This window comes from Rana temporaria, chromosome 7, assembly GCF_905171775.1.
Source record: "Rana temporaria chromosome 7, aRanTem1.1, whole genome shotgun sequence".
Classification (NCBI taxonomy): Eukaryota; Metazoa; Chordata; class Amphibia; order Anura; family Ranidae; genus Rana; species Rana temporaria.
Window position 1 is genome coordinate 185094815 of NC_053495.1, and position 15134 is coordinate 185109948.

At 41.0% G+C, this 15134-nt stretch overlaps 3 long non-coding RNA genes across 3 annotated transcripts; 2 read left to right on the top strand and 1 right to left on the bottom strand.

The window, feature by feature from the left end:
• Positions 1 to 3969: 3969 nt before the first annotated feature.
• On the bottom strand, positions 3970 to 5527 carry LOC120945988. The gene is made up of 5 exons (XR_005750634.1): positions 4978 to 5527; positions 4722 to 4853; positions 4537 to 4616; positions 4338 to 4412; positions 3970 to 4071 (listed from the first exon to the last, which is right to left on the bottom strand). It is a non-coding gene; the product is annotated as an uncharacterized LOC120945988 (long non-coding RNA).
• A 2765-nt stretch (positions 5528 to 8292) lies between these two features.
• Positions 8293 to 9327, top strand: LOC120944877. The gene is made up of 5 exons (XR_005750521.1): positions 8293 to 8319; positions 8444 to 8575; positions 8681 to 8760; positions 8885 to 8959; positions 9226 to 9327. It is a non-coding gene; the product is annotated as an uncharacterized LOC120944877 (long non-coding RNA).
• A 4469-nt stretch (positions 9328 to 13796) lies between these two features.
• LOC120945989 lies at positions 13797 to 14764 on the top strand. Its single transcript, XR_005750635.1, has 3 exons — positions 13797 to 14342; positions 14467 to 14598; positions 14704 to 14764. It is a non-coding gene; the product is annotated as an uncharacterized LOC120945989 (long non-coding RNA).
• Positions 14765 to 15134: the final 370 nt, after the last annotated feature.

Consider the following 15134-nt stretch of genomic DNA (forward strand, 5'->3'; position numbering starts at 1 on the left):
ACACGCTAGGCTACGCCGTCTTAAAATTGCGCGGCCATACCTGAATCTACCTAACAGTGTGTTGAAAAAGTATTCACCCCCCTTGGCTTTTTACTTACCGTATTTATCGGCGTATAACGCACACTTTTTCCCCCTTAAAATCAGGGGAAAATCGTGGGTGCGCGTTTTACGCTGATGCCCGCTGCCTCTGAGCGCCGCCGACACGTGAGAAGAGCCGAGAGGAGCCGAACACACCGGAAATCTGGCTCTGCACAGCTCGACCGAGGCGCCAAACTCAAACACACAATGCTGCAATGCCCGGCAGACGGACGCAACGGACATCGACAAGTCTGGACGGACCAGCAGACGGACGCGACGGACACCGACAAGGCCGCAGACGAACGCCGGACAAGGCCGCCAATGGACACCGGGCAAGACAGCAGACGGACACTGACAAGGCTGGACGGACCCCGCGCAAGGCCGCAGACGGACGCTGGACAAGGCCGCCGATGGACGCCGACAGCAGACGGACACCGACAAGGCTGAGCATCCAAAATTTAAGTTTTTTCCTAAACTTGCCTTCTAAGCTTGGGGTGCGCGTTATACGTGGGCGCGCGGTATACCCTGATAAATACGGTATTTTGTTACATTACAGCATTTAGTTCAATGTTTTTTTTTGTAATCTGAATTATATGTGATGAATCAGAACACACTAGTCTAATGCTGCGTACACATGATCGGAATTTCCGACAAAAAATGTTCGATGTGAGCTTTTGGTCGTATATTCCAACCGTGTGTAGGCTCCCTCGGACGTTTGCTGTCGGAATTTCCGACAACAAATGTTTGAGAGCTGGTTCTCAATTTTTCCGACAACAAAAGTTCTTGTCAGAAATTCTGATTGTGTGTATTCAATTCCGACGCACAAAAATCCTATGCATGCTCTGAATCAATTAGACGCATGCTCGGAATCATTGAACTTTTCTCGTCTCGTCGTAGTGTTGTATGTGACCGCGTTCTTGCCGTTTGGAATTTCCGACAACATTTGTGTGACCGTGTGTATGCAACACAGGTTTGAGCCAAAATTCCATCGGAAAAAAATCCACGGTTTTGTTGTCGGAATTTCCGATCAGGTGTAGGCGGCATACGTTGGTGAAGTAAAATTAGGAAAATATATACATAAAACTATTTTTCAGAAATAAAAATCACATGATCTGTCATTACATATGCACACCTTTTTAAAAGGCCCCAGAGGCTGAAACACCTAAGCAAGAGGCACCACTAACCAAACACTTCCATAAGACCAAGGAACTCTCCAAACAAGTAAGGGACAATGTTGTTGAGAAGTACAAGTCAGGGTTAGGCTATAAAAAAATACCCAAATCTTTGATGATCCCTAGGAGCCCCATCAAATCTATCATAACCAAATGGAAAGAACATGGCACAAGAGCAAACCTGCCAAGAGACGGCCACACACCAAAACTCACAGACCGGGCAAGGAGGGCATTAATCAGAGAGGCAGCACAGAGACCTAAGGTAACCCTGGAGGAGCTGCAGAGTTCCACAGCAGTACATCTGTACATAGCACGACAATACGTACGCTCCATAGAGTTGGGCTTTATGGCAGAGTGGCCAGAAGAAAGCCATTACTTTCCGCAAAAATACAAAACGGCACGTGTTGAGTTTGGAAAAGGCATGTGTCCCAAAATGTATGGAGGAAGATGCTCTGGTCTGATGAGACTAAAATTTAACTTTTTGGCCATCAAAGAAAATGCTATGTCTGGCGCAAACCCAACAGATCACATCACCCAAGAACACCATCCCCACTGTGAAACATGGTGGTGGCAGCATCATATGAGACTTACGCCAGTCGGATCTTAGCCTAATTTCGGCCTATCTTGCCTTCTGAATACAGAAAGAAGATACGCCGGCGCAGCTTTGAATTTACGCGGCGTATCAATAGATACGCCAACGTAAATTCTTTCTGAATCTAGCCCAAAGTTTTTTTCATGACGAAAAATGATCGTGTGTACACGGCATAAGCTTTGGAGCAACTGTACTTGCAGAGTACAATTGCACTTACAAAGTACACAGTCTATTTGCCTTCAGTAACTCAACCCAATGTCTACTCCCACAGATGCTGGAATTTTCTACACTCACTGCCCACAATCCATCCCTCCTAAAGTCTGAGGGACAATAGACTTTGGACACCTCTGCTCTAGAGAGTTCCTCGTTGTCTCTACATATTTTTGAATACGTGTTGCTTGCATATTGCTTATTTTATAGGGTTAAAAAATGTTTTTTTTCCTAGCTATCAAATATTCCAACAATTGGAAATGTCAGGTTGAAAGCTGGGGATATTTTCTATGCTAGTATGTTGCTAACTCACTCGTAAAGAATATAATATTCATCAGTAAATTTTTTCACCTGGAATAAAAAGAAACCCAAACAGACCACACTTTACTAAAAGTGTTTATTGTATTTGGCATATTCTTTCAGTATAAGGGTAAAGGGTCTCTTAACATAAAAAATCATCTGATGTAATATACCAAAAGTATAGATAACCCCTGACTCTGTCTCCTCTAGACATTAAAATAAGAAGATCAGGATGTTATATACATAATTAAATCTGTGTGTCTTTTTTTAAAATTTCATTTGCAATTACATGTGGTAAGGTCTTATAAAGCCATATTATCGCTGAAAGGAAATAAAGCTATTACTGCAACCTATATTTAGCAGTTTATTATTAACAGTTCTGTAGATAATCAGGAAATAACACTGTAAAAAGCAGACAGCGCTCTTGTGATCCTGGAACAAGACATTTTTACTTAAAGGCTAGGTCCACTTAAAAATTATAACTCAGATTTGGTTGGGCACTGCTAGTTTCCCTCTCCCGCTGACCCCTTGTATCTTTTAAGGGCAGGAAACCACACCCACAATTAGGTTCCTTCTAATCTTCCTTTTATTTGTATGAAGAATCTACTGGATTTAACCTAGCATGTTCAAGCCCTGCCATGATATTTAACTTTTGTAGGAAGAATGTGACTCCAGGCACTCAAATACATTAACAGTTGAAAAAAAAGATCTGAGAACTGTTTTTCTTGCCAAAAGACCTTTCATTAAGTTCAGCCAGTGTTGTGTTCCAGGCACCATACTAGAAATCATAGCCAAGACCTTGACCTTACCCTATGTTGTAACTTAAATTCAAATATATCAATAATGCACTTGTTAAGCTTTATAAAAGGTCTTGCACCATCTTGTCACATGATCCTCTCATATTCAACCTTCATCTGATAGTTACTGTGTTGATAAAACATATTTAACCACTTGCCGACCAGCTCGCGCCGATATACATCGGCAAAATTGCACGGCTGGGCATATTAACTTACCTGTACGTGGCCCTTTAAGACGCGCCATTGTGGGCGCACGCACGTGCTCACTGCGAGCTCCGTGAGTGTGACCAGGGGTCCCGGGGACTAGATGTCTGCTGGGAGTCCCGTGATCGTCTCACGGAGAGGAAGAATGGGGAAATGTTAACAAGCATTTCCCCATCCTGCCTAGTCACAAGGACACTGATCACAGCTCCCTGTCATCAGGAGCGGTGATCAGTGCCGTATCACATGTAGCCCCGCCCCCACACAGTTGAAACACATCCCTAGGACACATTTAACCCTTTCAGTGCCCCCTACAGGTTAACCCCTTCACTGCCAGTCACATTTACACAGTAATCAGTGCATTTTATATATATATATATATATGGTAGATTGGGGGGTATGTGATCGAGAGTCCTAAAAAAGGATACAGCACCTCATCCCAAAATAGATTCAAAGGAGGGGAATTTTTTGGAAGAGTTGGGGGGATTATTGCGGTGCGATGAAGAAAACCAGACAAAGTATGTATGTATATATAAAAATATATAAAAAAGGTTTATTCATTCAATTTTTACAAAATATAGTAATTCAATATACAGATAGTGCATAAATTATTTTGTGGGAGCAAGATCTAGAAATAATTTTTTCGATCAGGTCGACCCTACTAGTTTCGCCTCTTGGCTTCTTCAGGGGAATTAGGACAAGATCGTCTCTCTAGATTACTCTAAAGAGATGAAAAAGAATAAAACAATTTTAACATATGCATACAATATAAGCTCTAAAAGAACTTCGATTATATATGTTCAACAAAACATGTCATGTATATAGAGTACAAACAAAAGTTTGGCTGGGATCTCTGGCGGGGCAAGAGAAACCAAAGTTCATAGGAGCAAATGCACATATATCCACAGCCTGGTAGCAGCCAATGCTGTTCAGCCCATGAGAGGGGGCTGGCAGCAAAATTCCATAGGTAGGAGAAATAAAACCTACCCTAGCTTCATGCACGGCCAGTCAAGGAAAAACCCCCTCAGGGTGGATATTGAAATCCAAGTTCAACTGACAGGACTTAAAAATACAGAAGAAAAAGAATCTATGTTAGAATATGTGTTATTAAATTATGATCTGTTTCAACTAATTAAACAAATCCATAATAGAGTCAATAGGGTTAATATATGTAAAACAGCCATACCTTGAAGCGTAATAAAATCAAGGTGAATACAGGGGAATTAAGTAAGACAATAACATGGGCACTGAAGAGCCTCAATTCATCTGAGAAAAAAATAAAAAAGTGTTTGAATAGATTTAGTATACTTCATAAAGTTAGTGAGAACATGGGTAACTAAATTATTAAGTGTAAGCAAGGGATCAACTTACATGGAGTATTTAACTAGATGAACAGTCTGAGTGCAAGCAAACATCAGCTGGTGATAGAAAGTCAAAGGATAGTCGTTTGCAGCAAAAATCAAGGACCAGTCAATTGCAGCTGAAAAGTCCACAGATAATCTCCTTTAAAAAGGGTAGAAAATGAATGAAAATAAATGAAAAAGTGAAGGTTTAGCCATAAGTATTCAAACCTTACACAGAGGAGACAATAGTGAGGAGAGTGAATAGTTGCAGGATGGAAACTTACCTATCTTTAAGAGGAATAAAGACATCTGTCAGTACCCTGTTGGTAGCAGACAGATAATGATCATATCATGCTATATATAGCCTGTTGGGGAGGCGGGTGCATCGCGATTGGATCTCAGAGGTCACATGGTCGCTGAGATGCCTACAATTCCCACACTCCTTAGCGCTGAAGCAGCCGTGTCATATGATGACACCGGCCAATCAGCGGAGCCGCACTCTGGAGAAAAAGGAAAAAAGGAAGAAAACGTATGAGTGCAGAGGGGAGGAACACAGAGCACTAAAAGAGAGCGATTGCCAGCCAGCAGCACCAAAACAGTCACACATACACAGAGCGGCGTGGACCATGACCGCAAGCTGACTGATCAAGGCAAACCAAGCAATCAAACATGAAAGCAAAAGCAGTAGATCATATATTGTAGAAGTCAAAATATAATAAAGAATTAAGACAAACAAAAAATCACTAATAAGAAGGGGAGAGAGACCCTGAACAGGGATGTGAATGGGCTGATGTATGGAAAAGGGCTGTAGTGGCTTATTGGGAAGGATGCGCATTACCTCCAGAACCAATTAGGGCTCAAGCTAGTCCCACATATAGGTGAACCCAGAAAGGAAAAATTGCCAAGCCAGAGACCCAAGCCAAAATAAAAAATTATTATATACAACATATTTACCAATAAAATGAAAAATGTAGGGTTTACACTATATGTACAAACATATGTATTCAGTATATTTCAATACATACAATCAAAAATCGACAACATTATTATTGATTCATAAATTATACATCAATATTCAAAGGAAGTAAATGTGGTTGTTATAATGATATATAGCAATATATAACACATTATTGCCCCCATCATAAATGGGAGCAGGTGGGTTGATTTTAGCCAGTGCCGGAACTTGCCCACTAGGTGGAATATGGGGCAAAGAGTTTGGTGGTCAAAGTAGAATACATGTAGGACCTGCTGGAGAGTGGCAATAGAGCAGGATGTAATGAGGAGGGAGGAAATGACCAGACCATAACACCTTTCTTAGATGGAATAACGTAGAGGCCACACCATTTTATTTAATAATAGAATTTCTTATAAATATTTCTTTCACAGAAAGGGCTTGAAACTGATATATTCGTTCAACCCCGGAAATTTAGTGGCATCTAACTGATGTATCCATTTGGTTTCAAGTTGGAGTAAGGTCTGGTCAATTCCTCCACCTCGAACATGTATAGGAACATGCTCCAGGGCTGAGAAACTTACAGCGTTAAGATCAAAGTCATGTAGGCAACCTACATGTCTATTTAAAGCAGTGGTCATTAGACGCTTATATAGAGGGTTGACATGGTCTCTAATGCGTTTAAAAAACGGTCTCTTGGTCTTGCCAACATAGAAACATCCACATTGGCAAGATGCCAAGTAGACGACGCCCACCGATTGACAGGTGACACGGAACTTTAGTTTGTGAATGCGACCGTTGGGTAAAAGAGTGACGTCATTGGTATATATAAACCAACAAATGTCACAGTTACCACAAGAAAAAGTACCTTTAATAGTAGATGTCTCACATTCCTTTCTGGTGTGGTGACTTTGGACAAGGCGATCCCTCAGTGAGGGAGTCCGTTTAAATGTGATTTCAGGATATGGTTTTATATATTTTGATATCGTATTGTCGGCTAGAAGTAGGGGCCAAAATTTTTTAAAAATCTGTCGCATTTGAATATGCTGTTGCGAAAATTTGGTCACTATTCTGATAGAGTCAGTTTTATTAGGTTGTTTGTTGGCATTTGAATAAATAAGATTAGATCGGTCTAGTCTGATCACCTTGTTGAATGATCTTTTGAGCAAGGATCGACTGTAGCCCCTGGAGAGTAATCTACAGTATAGATCATTAGCTGCAGCGTGGAAATCTGTGTCTCTGGTGCAGTTTCTTTTGAGCCTCAGGAACTGGCTGTAAGGAATGCTAATCAAGAGTGGTTCAGGGTGGGCACTGGTCGCGTGCAAAACAGTGTTGCCCGCAGACGGCTTGCGATACAGTGATGTATGCAAGCGACCCATACGGTCAACATGGATATGCAGATCCAGGAAACTTACATCAGTTTGGCTACATTCCATGGTGAACTTTAGGTTGAAGGTGTTTAGCCAATAATTGCATAAGGAGTGTGAGTTCCTCCCTAGAGCCATACCACAAAATCAGTATGTCGTCTATATATCTGTACCATTTAATGGCCTTAGACAACAGTTTTGACAGACATATGTTCGAAAAGATCTCCTTCTCCCACCCCCCCAGATACAGGTTAGCGTAGCTGGGGGCACACTTGGTCCCCATAGCCACTCCCTGTATCTGGAGGAAGTGGGAGGAGTCGAACATAAATACATTTCTTGTTAAGATAAACTTCAAAAGTTTCAGGACAAAAGCATTGTAGGGATCAGAGTTTAGGCCACGTGCCTGTAATTCTATGGATATAATTTCAAGGCCTTTGGAGTGTGGTATACAGTTATACAGACTCTCCACGTCGAGGGCCACCAGCCAAGATCCAGGTGGAATGGACTTACCATCCAGAGTTTGGAGCAGGTGGATGGTGTCCTTTACATAAGAGGGAAGAGACGTAACATGTGGTAACAAATATCTGTCCACCAAGGTGCTGGCTTTTTCTGTTAAACCGTTGCATCCCGAAACGATCGGTCGACCTGGGGGATGTTCTAAAGATTTATGAACTTTTGGTAGTGCATAGAATGTAGGGATTTTGGATTCCCTCACGTTCAAAAAATTCCAGGTATTTAAATCGATCGTGCCTTTTTGATAGGCTTCAAAAAACAGTTCATAATACTCGTTATTGAAGTTTTCTATTAAAGTCTTAGAGATCGGTCTGTACCAGTCTTTGTTGCCAAGGATGTCGAGGCACATGGACTCATATGCCCCGACATCCATGACAACGACGTTTCCGCCTTTATCGGCTGGCTTTATGATCAATCCGGGATGGTTTTGCAAGTCAGACACAGCTTTCAACAGAGCAGGGGACAAGTTTTTATCAACCCTCCTGTTCAAGTCCATAAGTTGAATTTCATTTGTCACTTGTTGAACAAAAGCCCAAAGGTTGGGATTCATCTGTAAAGATGGAAAAGATCTTGATTTGGGCTTGTATGAAGCCGGGGGAGGGAAGGTCACACCAGAGACGACCAGACCAACAGATCTTGGTGTGGTATCATCTCCAGTCTGACCCTCCTCCCATAGACACATCAGGTCATCCATTGCCTGGAGTTCCCGATCAGTGTAATCCATCAATGAAAAATCAATGCCGTCTGATTGTTTCGGTTTATCATAAAGATGTCTTTATTCCTCTTAAAGATAGGTAAGTTTCCATCCTGCAACTATTCACTCTCCTCACTATTGTCTCCTCTGTGTAAGGTTTGAATACTTATGGCTAAACCTTCACTTTTTCATTTATTTTCATTCATTTTCTACCCTTTTTAAAGGAGATTATCTGTGGACTTTTCAGCTGCAATTGACTGGTCCTTGATTTTTGCTGCAAACGACTATCCTTTGACTTTCTATCACCAGCTGATGTTTGCTTGCACTCAGACTGTTCATCTAGTTAAATACTCCATGTAAGTTGATCCCTTGCTTACACTTAATAATTTAGTTACCCATGTTCTCACTAACTTTATGAAGTATACTAAATCTATTCAAACACTTTTTTTTTTTTTTCTCAGATGAATTGAGGCTCTTCAGTGCCCATGTTATTGTCTTACTTAATTCCCCTGTATTCACCTTGATTTTATTACGCTTCAAGGTATGGCTGTTTTACATATATTAACCCTATTGACTCTATTATGGATTTGTTTAATTAGTTGAAACAGATCATAATTTAATAACACATATTCTAACATAGATTCTTTTTCTTCTGTATTTTTAAGTCCTGTCAGTTGAACTTGGATTTCAATATCCACCCTGAGGGGGTTTTTCCTTGACTGGCCGTGCATGAAGCTAGGGTAGGTTTTATTTCTCCTACCTATGGAATTTTGCTGCCAGCCCCCTCTCATGGGCTGAACAGCATTGGCTGCTACCAGGCTGTGGATATATGTGCATTTGCTCCTATGAACTTTGGTTTCTCTTGCCCCGCCAGAGATCCCAGCCAAACTTTTGTTTGTACTCTATATACATGACATGTTTTGTTGAACATATATAATCGAAGTTCTTTTAGAGCTTATATTGTATGCATATGTTAAAATTGTTTTATTCTTTTTCATCTCTTTAGAGTAATCTAGAGAGACGATCTTGTCCTAATTCCCCTGAAGAAGCCAAGAGGCGAAACTAGTAGGGTCGACCTGATCGAAAAAATTATTTCTAGATCTTGCTCCCACAAAATAATTTATGCACTATCTGTATATTGAATTACTATATTTTGTAAAAATTGAATGAATAAACCTTTTTTATATATTTTTATATATACATACATACTTTGTCTGGTTTTCTTCATCGCACCGCAATAATCCCCCCAACTCTTCCAAAAAATTCCCCTCCTTTGAATCTATTTTGGGATGAGGTGCTGTATCCTTTTTTAGGACTCTCGATCACATACCCCCCAATCTACCACGTATTTAGGTGTTTCAATTCACCGTCCAATCCGTGGTCGACAGTCCTTATAATAAACCAGACAAACTGTGTTATTTTTTCTTTGTCTTTCCCCCTTTTTCTTTATAAGAATTGTGCTATTATTTTCCTAAAAAAAAAATTTTTTTTTGGTACTTTTTGTAAGAACTGATATTTCTATAACTGTAGATACACAAAATAACGATTTATTTAATATAGTTGGTTGATAGTAGCCTAAATACCGGTATTGGTGTACATCGTTAAACATGGCCGACTTCTGTGGGGCAGCCTGGGAGGATTTGATGTCCAGAATCCAGTCCTCCCAGAAAGAGGCCAAAATGTCGGATGAGGACTTAGATAAAATCTTCATGCGACTACAACGCCTTTTGGAAAAGAAGGCCAGAATCTATTGGCATAAAGCCTATTTTGAAAAATACATGGAAAATCATGTGGTCCCTTGGGGTCTACGAATCCAAATTTTCCCTAACATACGTAAAATCAATGATTCCTTGAAGCAGTCATGGGAGCATAATTTACAAACTTGTTCTCAGGAAATGATTAGTATATTGTGTAAACAATATGAAAGTGAATTGGAGGAAATAGATGTCCAAATTGGTAATTGGTACTCTGATTGTGTACTTGCTTCGGTCTCCCCCAGGTTTGTCTCTCGTGACAAACATCTGAGGGTATACCTTGAGGAGTACACACTGAGTATCATTAGTACTAAAGAAGGAAAGTTCCAACGAGATAAACAAGCTCATGAAAATGGTTATGCCTATAAGTGGAACCAGGCTACACCCTCTAAGTATACTAAACCCTCAAATTTTGAGGGTCCTAAAACTCAAAACAATATACCAAATACAGGTTCTGCTTCTGTCTCTGTCTCTCCAAGTACCTCAACCACGTATCATGACTTTTCACAGGATAGACTTCCTAAGAGACGAAAGGGAGATCGCACTGCTGCGTCACTGGAATCACTACATCGCACTTTCGGCCCGCCCGGTAACCGTAAGTCACAAACAACTCACAATATTCCACTAAATACGCACTCGTCCACCCCATTACAGGGTAGACCATCCATCGCGGTTAAGGCCTCTAACCCCACACTACTACCATCAGTTGGGATTATCCCCTCTATCCCCTCCGCTCTATCCTCGTCCATCATACGACAGGTAAGCGAACCTCTCATTCCTACAATGTTTCCATCTAACACACAGTTAATCGATCCCAAGATTGCTCCCATTTTTTTAGGGAAAAATCAGGAACAAAACCCAACACCTACTCCTCAAGCTCCAATGTTGGCACTTCAGGACTAGAGGTAATCAACCTTTCAAGTGAAAACCTGACCACTGAACAAATCCATGTACTTGGCCTTGGACTAACTTTTTGCCCATCAGCAGATATGGACAAATTTCAGCTGATAAAAGACACACATTTATTTGCTCGACGCTTACTATTTAAGGTTCTTTATGATAAACCGAAACAATCAGACGGCATTGATTTTTCATTGATGGATTACACTGATCGGGAACTCCAGGCAATGGATGACCTGATGTGTCTATGGGAGGAGGGTCAGACTGGAGATGATACCACACCAAGATCTGTTGGTCTGGTCGTCTCTGGTGTGACCTTCCCTCCCCCGGCTTCATACAAGCCCAAATCAAGATCTTTTCCATCTTTACAGATGAATCCCAACCTTTGGGCTTTTGTTCAACAAGTGACAAATGAAATTCAACTTATGGACTTGAACAGGAGGGTTGATAAAAACTTGTCCCCTGCTCTGTTGAAAGCTGTGTCTGACTTGCAAAACCATCCCGGATTGATCATAAAGCCAGCCGATAAAGGCGGAAACGTCGTTGTCATGGATGTCGGGGCATATGAGTCCATGTGCCTCGACATCCTAGGCAAAAAAGACTGGTACAGACCGATCTCTAAGACTTTAATAGAAAACTTCAATAAGGAGTACTATGAACTGATTTTTGAAGCCTATCAAAAAGGCACGATCGATTTAAATACCTGGAATTTTTTGAACGTGAGGGAATCCAAAATCCCTACATTCTATGCACTACCGAAAGTTCATAAATCTTTAGAACATCCCCCAGGTCGACCGAACGTTTCGGGATGCAACGGTTTAACAGAAAAAGCCAGCACCTTGGTGGACAGATATTTGTTACCACATGTTACGTCTCTTCCCTCTTATGTAAAGGACACCATCCACCTGCTCCAAACTCTGGATGGTAAGTCCATTCCACCTGGATCTTGGCTGGTGGCCCTCGACGTGGAGAGTCTGTATAACTGTATACCACACTCCAAAGGCCTTGAAATTATATCCATAGAATTACAGGCACGTGGCCTAAACTCTGATCCCTACAATGCTTTTGTCCTGAAACTTTTGAAGTTTATCTTAACAAGAAATGTATTTATGTTCGACTCCTCCCACTTCCTCCAGATACAGGGAGTGGCTATGGGGACCAAGTGTGCCCCCAGCTACGCTAACCTGTATCTGGGGGGGTGGGAGAAGGAGATCTTTTCGAACATATGTCTGTCAAAACTGTTGTCTAAGGCCATTAAATGGTACAGATATATAGACGACATACTGATTTTGTGGTATGGCTCTAGGGAGGAACTCACACTCCTTATGCAATTATTGGCTAAACACCTTCAACCTAAAGTTCACCATGGAATGTAGCCAAACTGATGTAAGTTTCCTGGATCTGCGTATCCATGTTGACCGTATGGGTCGCTTGCATACATCACTGTATCGCAAGCCGTCTGCAGGCAACACTGTTTTGCACGCGACCAGTGCCCACCCTGAACCACTCTTGGATAGCATTCCTTACAGCCAGTTCCTGAGGCTCAAAAGAAACTGCACCAGAGACACAGATTTCCACGCTGCAGCTAATGATCTATACTGTAGATTACTCTCCAGGGGCTACAGTCGATCCTTGCTCAAAAGATCATTCAACAAGGTGATCAGACTAGACCGATCTAATCTTATTTATTCAAATGCCAACAAACAACCTAATAAAACTGACTCTATCAGAATAGTGACCAAATTTTCGCAACAGCATATTCAAATGCGACAGATTTTTAAAAAATTTTGGCCCCTACTTCTAGCCGACAATACGATATCAAAATATATAAAACCATATCCTGAAATCACATTTAAACGGACTCCCTCACTGAGGGATCGCCTTGTCCAAAGTCACCACACCAGAAAGGAATGTGAGACATCTACTATTAAAGGTACTTTTTCTTGTGGTAACTGTGACATTTGTCGGTTTATATATACCAATGACGTCACTCTTTTACCCAACGGTCGCATTCACAAACTAAAGTTCCGTGTCACCTGTCAATCGGTGGGCGTCGTCTACTTGGCATCTTGCCAATGTGGATGTTTCTATGTTGGCAAGACCAAGAGACCGTTTTTTAAACGCATTAGAGACCATGTCAACCCTCTATATAAGCGTCTAATGACCACTGCTTTAAATAGACATGTAGGTTGCCTACATGACTTTGATCTTAACGCTGTAAGTTTCTCAGCCCTGGAGCATGTTCCTATACATGTTCGAGGTGGAGGAATTGACCAGACCTTACTCCAACTTGAAACCAAATGGATACATCAGTTAGATGCCACTAAATTTCCGGGGTTGAACGAATATATCAGTTTCAAGCCCTTTCTGTGAAAGAAATATTTATAAGAAATTCTATTATTAAATAAAATGGTGTGGCCTCTACGTTATTCCATCTAAGAAAGGTGTTATGGTCTGGTCATTTCCTCCCTCCTCATTACATCCTGCTCTATTGCCACTCTCCAGCAGGTCCTACATGTATTCTACTTTGACCACCAAACTCTTTGCCCCATATTCCACCTAGTGGGCAAGTTCCGGCACTGGCTAAAATCAACCCACCTGCTCCCATTTATGATGGGGGCAATAATGTGTTATATATTGCTATATATCATTATAACAACCACATTTACTTCCTTTGAATATTGATGTATAATTTATGAATCAATAATAATGTTGTCGATTTTTGATTGTATGTATTGAAATATACTGAATACATATGTTTGTACATATAGTGTAAACCCTACATTTTTCATTTTATTGGTAAATATGTTGTATATAATAATTTTTTATTTTGGCTTGGGTCTCTGGCTTGGCAATTTTTCCTTTCTGGGTTCACCTATATGTGGGACTAGCTTGAGCCCTAATTGGTTCTGGAGGTAATGCGCATCCTTCCCAATAAGCCACTACAGCCCTTTTCCATACATCAGCCCATTCACATCCCTGTTCAGGGTCTCTCTCCCCTTCTTATTAGTGATTTTTTGTTTGTCTTAATTCTTTATTATATTTTGACTTCTACAATATATGATCTACTGCTTTTGCTTTCATGTTTGATTGCTTGGTTTGCCTTGATCAGTCAGCTTGCGGTCATGGTCCACGCCGCTCTGTGTATGTGTGACTGTTTTGGTGCTGCTGGCTGGCAATCGCTCTCTTTTAGTGCTCTGTGTTCCTCCCCTCTGCACTCATACGTTTTCTTCCTTTTTTCCTTTTTCTCCAGAGTGCGGCTCCGCTGATTGGCCGGTGTCATCATATGACACGGCTGCTTCAGCGCTAAGGAGTGTGGGAATTGTAGGCATCTCAGCGACCATGTGACCTCTGAGATCCAATCGCGATGCACCCGCCTCCCCAACAGGCTATATATAGCATGATATGATCATTATCTGTCTGCTACCAACAGGGTACTGACAGATGTCTTTATTCCTCTTAAAGATAGGTAAGTTTCCATCCTGCAACTATTCACTCTCCTCACTATTGTCTCCTCTGTGTAAGGTTTGAATACTTATGGCTAAACCTTCACTTTTTCATTTATTTTCATTCATTTTCTACCCTTTTTAAAGGAGATTATCTGTGGACTTTTCAGCTGCAATTGACTGGTCCTTGATTTTTGCTGCAAACGACTATCCTTTGACTTTCTATCACCAGCTGATGTTTGCTTGCACTCAGACTGTTCATCTAGTTAAATACTCCATGTAAGTTGATCCCTTGCTTACACTTAATAATTTAGTTACCCATGTTCTCACTAACTTTATGAAGTATACTAAATCTATTCAAACACTTTTTTTTTTTTTTCTCAGATGAATTGAGGCTCTTCAGTGCCCATGTTATTGTCTTACTTAATTCCCCTGTATTCACCTTTATTTTATTACGCTTCAAGGTATGGCTGTTTTACATATATTAACCCTATTGACTCTATTATGGATTTGTTTAATTAGTTGAAACAGATCATAATTTAATAACACATATTCTAACATAGATTCTTTTTCTTCTGTATTTTTAAGTCCTGTCAGTTGAACTTGGATTTCAATATCCACCCTGAGGGGGTTTTTCCTTGACTGGCCGTGCATGAAGCTAGGGTAGGTTTTATTTCTCCTACCTATGGAATTTTGCTGCCAGCCCCCTCTCATGGGCTGAACAGCATTGGCTGCTACCAGGCTGTGGATATATGTGCATTTGCTCCTATGAACTTTGGTTTCTCTTGCCCCGCCAGAGATCCCAGCCAAACTTT